The sequence below is a fragment of the Papaver somniferum genome, chromosome 8, assembly GCF_003573695.1.
Source record: "Papaver somniferum cultivar HN1 chromosome 8, ASM357369v1, whole genome shotgun sequence".
NCBI classification, from domain to species: Eukaryota; Viridiplantae; Streptophyta; class Magnoliopsida; order Ranunculales; family Papaveraceae; genus Papaver; species Papaver somniferum.
In genome coordinates, this window is record NC_039365.1 from 80,296,825 (window position 1) to 80,302,567 (window position 5,743).

At 40.1% G+C, this 5,743-nt stretch overlaps 1 pseudogene; it reads left to right on the forward strand.

The window, feature by feature from the left end:
• Nucleotides 1–5,289: 5,289 nt before the first annotated feature.
• LOC113307182 lies at nucleotides 5,290–5,389 on the forward strand (annotated as a pseudogene).
• Nucleotides 5,390–5,743: the final 354 nt, after the last annotated feature.

Consider the following 5,743-nt stretch of genomic DNA (forward strand, 5'->3'; position numbering starts at 1 on the left):
ACAGATACTTGTGCGTCAATGTTCTTCGTGTTCTTCCTCTTCAGCAGCAGCAGCAGAATATTGTATTTTTCCTGCAACTCGATCTCTGGAGCTCTCTATTCTTCTCTAAACTTCTCCTAAGTTTTCATACCGACCCCCAACTACTCGATATCCTTCTTTGAACCTCCCAACTCCTTTTATATACTTCACAGGGTCATTAAATCCCGAGAACACCCATGTTTTTCTTGTTTTCCAAGTTCCGGCAAGTTTGGTTATTATTTCCTTTTTATCTTCTCGCGCGGCTTTCTGTTTTATCCAACCTCCTTCCCAAGATATAATACCACCTGGATATAGAGAATATCTTCCCTTTCATCTACGAAATCTTCCAAAAATAACAGAGAATGATAACCCGAGAATATTCTGCCGTGTTTCCTTCCGAGTGACGTCTCATCCCTTCTTTATCGAATCCGATATGATTACCTGCCCTGTTTAATCCTAACAGGGTACTTCAAATCAATATGTATCAAAAACTCCGATGAAATCTCGTTGCAATTCTTCCCAGAAAATCTCGCCATTTCCGATAAATTTTCTTACTCTGTTTTGTTAAGATTAGACGAAACCTTCCCCTTTTTACGTGAACTTATATCTTACCAACCTTGAATCTACCTAACAGGCCCAAAATGCTCCAAGTACGTATCAAAATCCATCAAAATCTCGTCCAACTTCGTTCTACGGAATCATGCAGACGGAGTGCAAATTTTCCCGCCAAAGCTGTCTCTTCAAAAGCAAGGGATGGAGTTCCCCTAACCAGTACATGGGTGCGAATAGCTGTGAAGTGTAAATAACAATTAGAGTATCCCTTATCAGTGGAGTACCCATTAGTAATTGAAGTGCCCCTTATCCAAACTGAGAGTCCGAATAGTAATTTTCTCCCACGAGCGCAAATACCACTTTTCGAGCCAATTTTCCCGCAAAAGCTTATTTCTCCAAAAACGCCTACAAAAACATAAAATACCAAAATAAGTACAAAAATGGGTACTAACAAAATAGAAAATCGAGATCAAAATAGACACATAAATGCGTCTATCAAATACCCCCAAACCTATTATTTGCTAGTCCTCGAGCAAAAATAAAATAGAAATAAAATCCTAACTCACTGTCGCAGGCATCGTCGATTGCATTTAGCGTATGCAATAAGCCTTTAAACCCCTAGGTGTCCCTAGTGGCAAAGTGTTGTCTCCGGAGGGCTTGCCAGAGGTATACCCACAAAACCTTTATACTCCAGACCCTAGCTATCTACACAGAACCTTGGAAGGCACTAAAGAATCTCCTTGGTTGGCATACTTATTGACTACAGGAGGAAGTACCCTGATGCGAAATTCCAATTGTTGTACACGAGTTCGCACTCAAGCATACTAAAATTCATATAAAGTGACAGAGCCCTACTCAGATAGTCGCATCCAAACTCAGAATCAAACAAATCACATGGATAGATTAAGAAGATGGATATAGAAAAGCATAGGTGGTTTTGATGTTGACTAAGGTGAACGGTGTTTCTCATATTTGTCTGAAGGCCACTGCCATAATGAACCTATCTTAATGGACTGAGATACCGGTCTGACTAATATCAACACACTGGCATATACAAGGGTACCGGTGGTCGATAATCCTAACTCTAGGTCAACACAACTGGCATATACAAGGGTTCTAGTGGTCGAATTTATTGAATTTATTCCATTTGGTCTGACGGTCTGGTCTTTTTTTTTTTTTTTTGCTGCTATCTCAATCACTCTATTTCTCCCTAGCGATGGTAACAACTTGAATCGTGAGCTCCCACCTAATCACTTAGAGAAACATATTTAAAAAAAAAAAAATAGAAGTGAAAAGGACTCAATGAGACATGGCGAAACTACCATGTTATTTCTAACACCTGAGCTCTGTGCTTTTATGAATAGACTCTTTAAATGTTTCCATCTAATCAGATTGGTCCCTCAACTCCTACAACCAAATTGCTTCCATCCACTTAGATTGGGTAGTGCCAAACTTAATAAGGATAAATTTCTAGGCTGTGGAGTTTATTTATTGTAACAAAAAGGCAACAAAAAGTTTCTACCCCACCCCCAAACTTAAATCTAACATTGTCCTCAATCTTTCTAGTGAAAGAACATTATCAAAAGTATAAATAACATGAGGAAATAGTAAAGAGATAAGTCGGAAGGATAGTACCTGGGTGAAGTGTAACCAAAAACCTACAAAAATAATATACAACATACAAAATCGCCTCGATGGTCAATCAAGGTAAACATGGTCCTCCAGAGGGACCTCCTCAACATCACCTGTAGGAAAAGGCTCTAAAAAGGGCTTCAATCGCTGACCGTTAACCTTCGAATAACTACTACCATCTGGTGTCTCAATCTCAACAGCGCCATGAGGAAAAACAGTACGGACCACAAAAGGACCGGTCCATCGAGAGCGCAACTTCCCAGGGAATAGATGCAACCGAGTGTCATATAGAAGAACTTTTTGACCTGGAGAAAATGACTTTCTTAAAATATTCCTATCATGCACAAGTTTCATTTTGTTCTTATACTCCTTAGCATTATCGTATGCATCTCTATGAATCTCGTCCAACTCATTGAGCTGGAGATTTCTTTGAGCTCCTGCCTTGTCAAGTGAAAAATTTAAGTTCTTAATAGCCCAATAGGCTCGATGCTCTAACTCAACAGGCAGGTGACATGCCTTGCCAAACACTAAACGATAAGGTGACATTCGAAAGGGTGTCTTAAACGTAGTACGGTAAGCCCATAAGGCATCAGTAAGCCTTGGTCTTCTGGGGCAATAACGATCTGATTATAACCGGAGTAACCATCTAAGAAGCAATAATGACTATGTCCAGCTAACCTCTCTAGCATTTGGTCAATAAAAGGAAGGGGAAAGTGATCCTTCCTTGTGAACTTGTTCAATTTCCTATAGTAAATACAGACACGCCATCCCGTGGTCACTCGGGTTGGGATTAACTCATTATTATCATTCTGGACTACCGTGATACCTGATTTCTTAGGGACAACCTGAACGGGGCTAATCCACTTACTGTCTGAAATTGGGTAGATAACACCCGCATCTAACAACTAAAGCACCTCTTTTCGAACTGCCTCTTTCATGTTAGGGTTCAGTCGACGTTGCATCTCCCTAGAAGGTTTGGAGTCTTCCTTTAAATGAATCTGATGCATACACACCGTAGGACTTATACCCTTAATGTATGCTATAGTCCACCCTAAAGCTTCCTTATTGTCTTGAAGTACATTTACTAGCCTACTTTCCTGATCATTATCCAAATCGGAAGCTACAATCACAGGTAAAGTCTCAGATGGGCCTAAAAACACATACTTTAGAGTATCGGGTAGTGGTTTAAGGTCCAACTTCGGGGGCTTTCTAAAGAAGGAATTAGGGTAGTCTCAGAAACTGGTAACGGTTCGAACCTAGCTTTCCATCTATCAGTGTCTAACACGGGGTAGAATCTAATAGAGCATTCACCTGTTCAATAGTGCTATCGTCGTCAAAATCTAAACCAAAATGGGATAGACAACTTTCTAATGGGTCTTCAGACAAATGTTTGGTAATGACTCCTGAACTAAGGCTTCTATCATGTTCACCTCTCAACACATGTGTCATCTAGCTCATGAGGTTGCTTACTGACATTAAAAATGTTCATCTCCATAGTCATATTACCAAAAGATAAACTCATCACACCATTTCGACAGTTAATGATCGCATTAGACGTAGCTAAAAATGGGCGACCTAAAATCACAGGTATCTGGTTCTCTGGGTCAGGGACAGGTTGGGTATCTAGGACCACGAAATCCACTGGATAAATAAACTTGTCGACCTCAATAAGAACATCCTCGATAACACCTCGAGGGATTTTAACAGACCTATCAGCTAACTGCAGTGTCATCTGAGTAGGTTTCATTTCACCAAGTCCTAGCTGTAAGTATACATGGAATGGCAGTAAGTTCACACTGGCTCCTAAGTCAAGTAAAGCTTTTTCTACCCGGAAGTTACCTATTGTGCAAGCAATGGTAGGAGAACCTGGGTCTTTGTACTTTGGAGTTGTGGTGTTCTGAATGATTGAACTTACGTGACTAGCTAAAAAGGCTTTCTTATGGACGCTAAGTTTTCGCTTTCGCGTACACATATCCTTAAGGAACTTGGCATAAGCAGGAATTTGCCTAATTGCATCTAATAAGGGAAGGTTTATGGTAACTTGCTTAAAAACCTCCACTATGTCATTAAAGTTCGATTCCTTTTTGTTGGTACTAATAGCTGAGGAAATGGGGCTCTAGGCTAAAATCAGACCTTTCAGGAACCGAATTCACATCATCAGAAACTTTATCAGTCTCTCAGCTACTGGTCCTGAGAGGTGAGATCCTGAGGGGTGAACTACAGTATGTTCACTATCGGGCATGGTTACCTTATTGTCTACAACTCTACCACTTCTAAGGGTTCTAACACATTCAATTGATTCGATGGTTTTGCACCTAATTCATGAACTCCTCTAGGGTTGGGTTGTGTTTGACTAGGAAACTTACCTTTTTCTCTCAAAGAATCACTTATCAGACCAACCTGGGTTTTTAACTCGGAAATAGCCTGACTATTTTCTTGTCCTATCCTGTTACTAGCTTGTAGACTCTTCTACGGATAACTGAATTTTGCAGTTTGCTGAGTTAACAAGGCGAGAGATTCCTCTAAACTTAGGATTTTCTTATCTGACTGATTCTGAAACTGAGCTAGTCCTGAAGGATTCTTAGTATAGCCAAAACCTGGGGGAGCATTAGAATTACTAAACTGACCTTGACTTTGGCCCTTAGACCACGAAAGGTTCGGATGGTTTCTCCAACCAGGATTATAGGTTTCTGAATATGGGTCAATCTTTTGACGGTTATCAAATCTAGTGTTATTATAAAGAGCATTGGCTGCTCTTCAATATTCTGGCCTTCCCAAAAAGGCTCCACTCTACCACTAGTCTGGCCCACTTCTAAGGCTTCTAACCTTTTTGCTATAGCAGCAATTTTGGCATCTGATTCATAGCCTCCTTCTACCCTATTAACGTTTCCTCTACTTAAAAGAATTGTTTTCTGGGGTGCCCTACTATTTTCCCATTGCTGGGTTTTTTCGGCGATTTCATTAAAAAATTCCATCGCCGCATCAACAGTTTGGTTTTCAAATCCACCAGTGCATAGAGACTCAACCATGGTCGTTGTGGAATAATCTAAACCCTCATAAAGGATCTGAACTAGCCTAACCTTTTCTAAACCATGATGAGGACACTGGGATAATAAATCATTGAACCTTTCCAAATACCTATATAAAGATTCTCCCTCTTGTTGTGAAAATGTGCATATTTGCGTCCTAATAGACGATGTTTTGTGCCTAGGGAAAAACTTATTGAAAAAGGCAGATGTAAGTTGTTCATATGTCTCAATTGACTCGGAGTCCAAACTATATAGCCACGACTTGGCCTTATCTTTCAGGGAAAATGGGAATAACCTAAGTTTCAAAGCATCATCATCTAAGCCTCTAATTCTTAGAGTACTACAAATTTCCTCAAAATCCCTAACATGGTAATAGGGGTTTTCATTTTCTTTCCCTAAAAAGATTGGGAGCATCTGTAAGGTCCCAGGTTTCAGTTCATAGGGTGCCTCCGTTTCAGCTAACTTAATACACGAAGGACGAGTAGTCCTAGTCGGATTCAACAAAGCTTTTA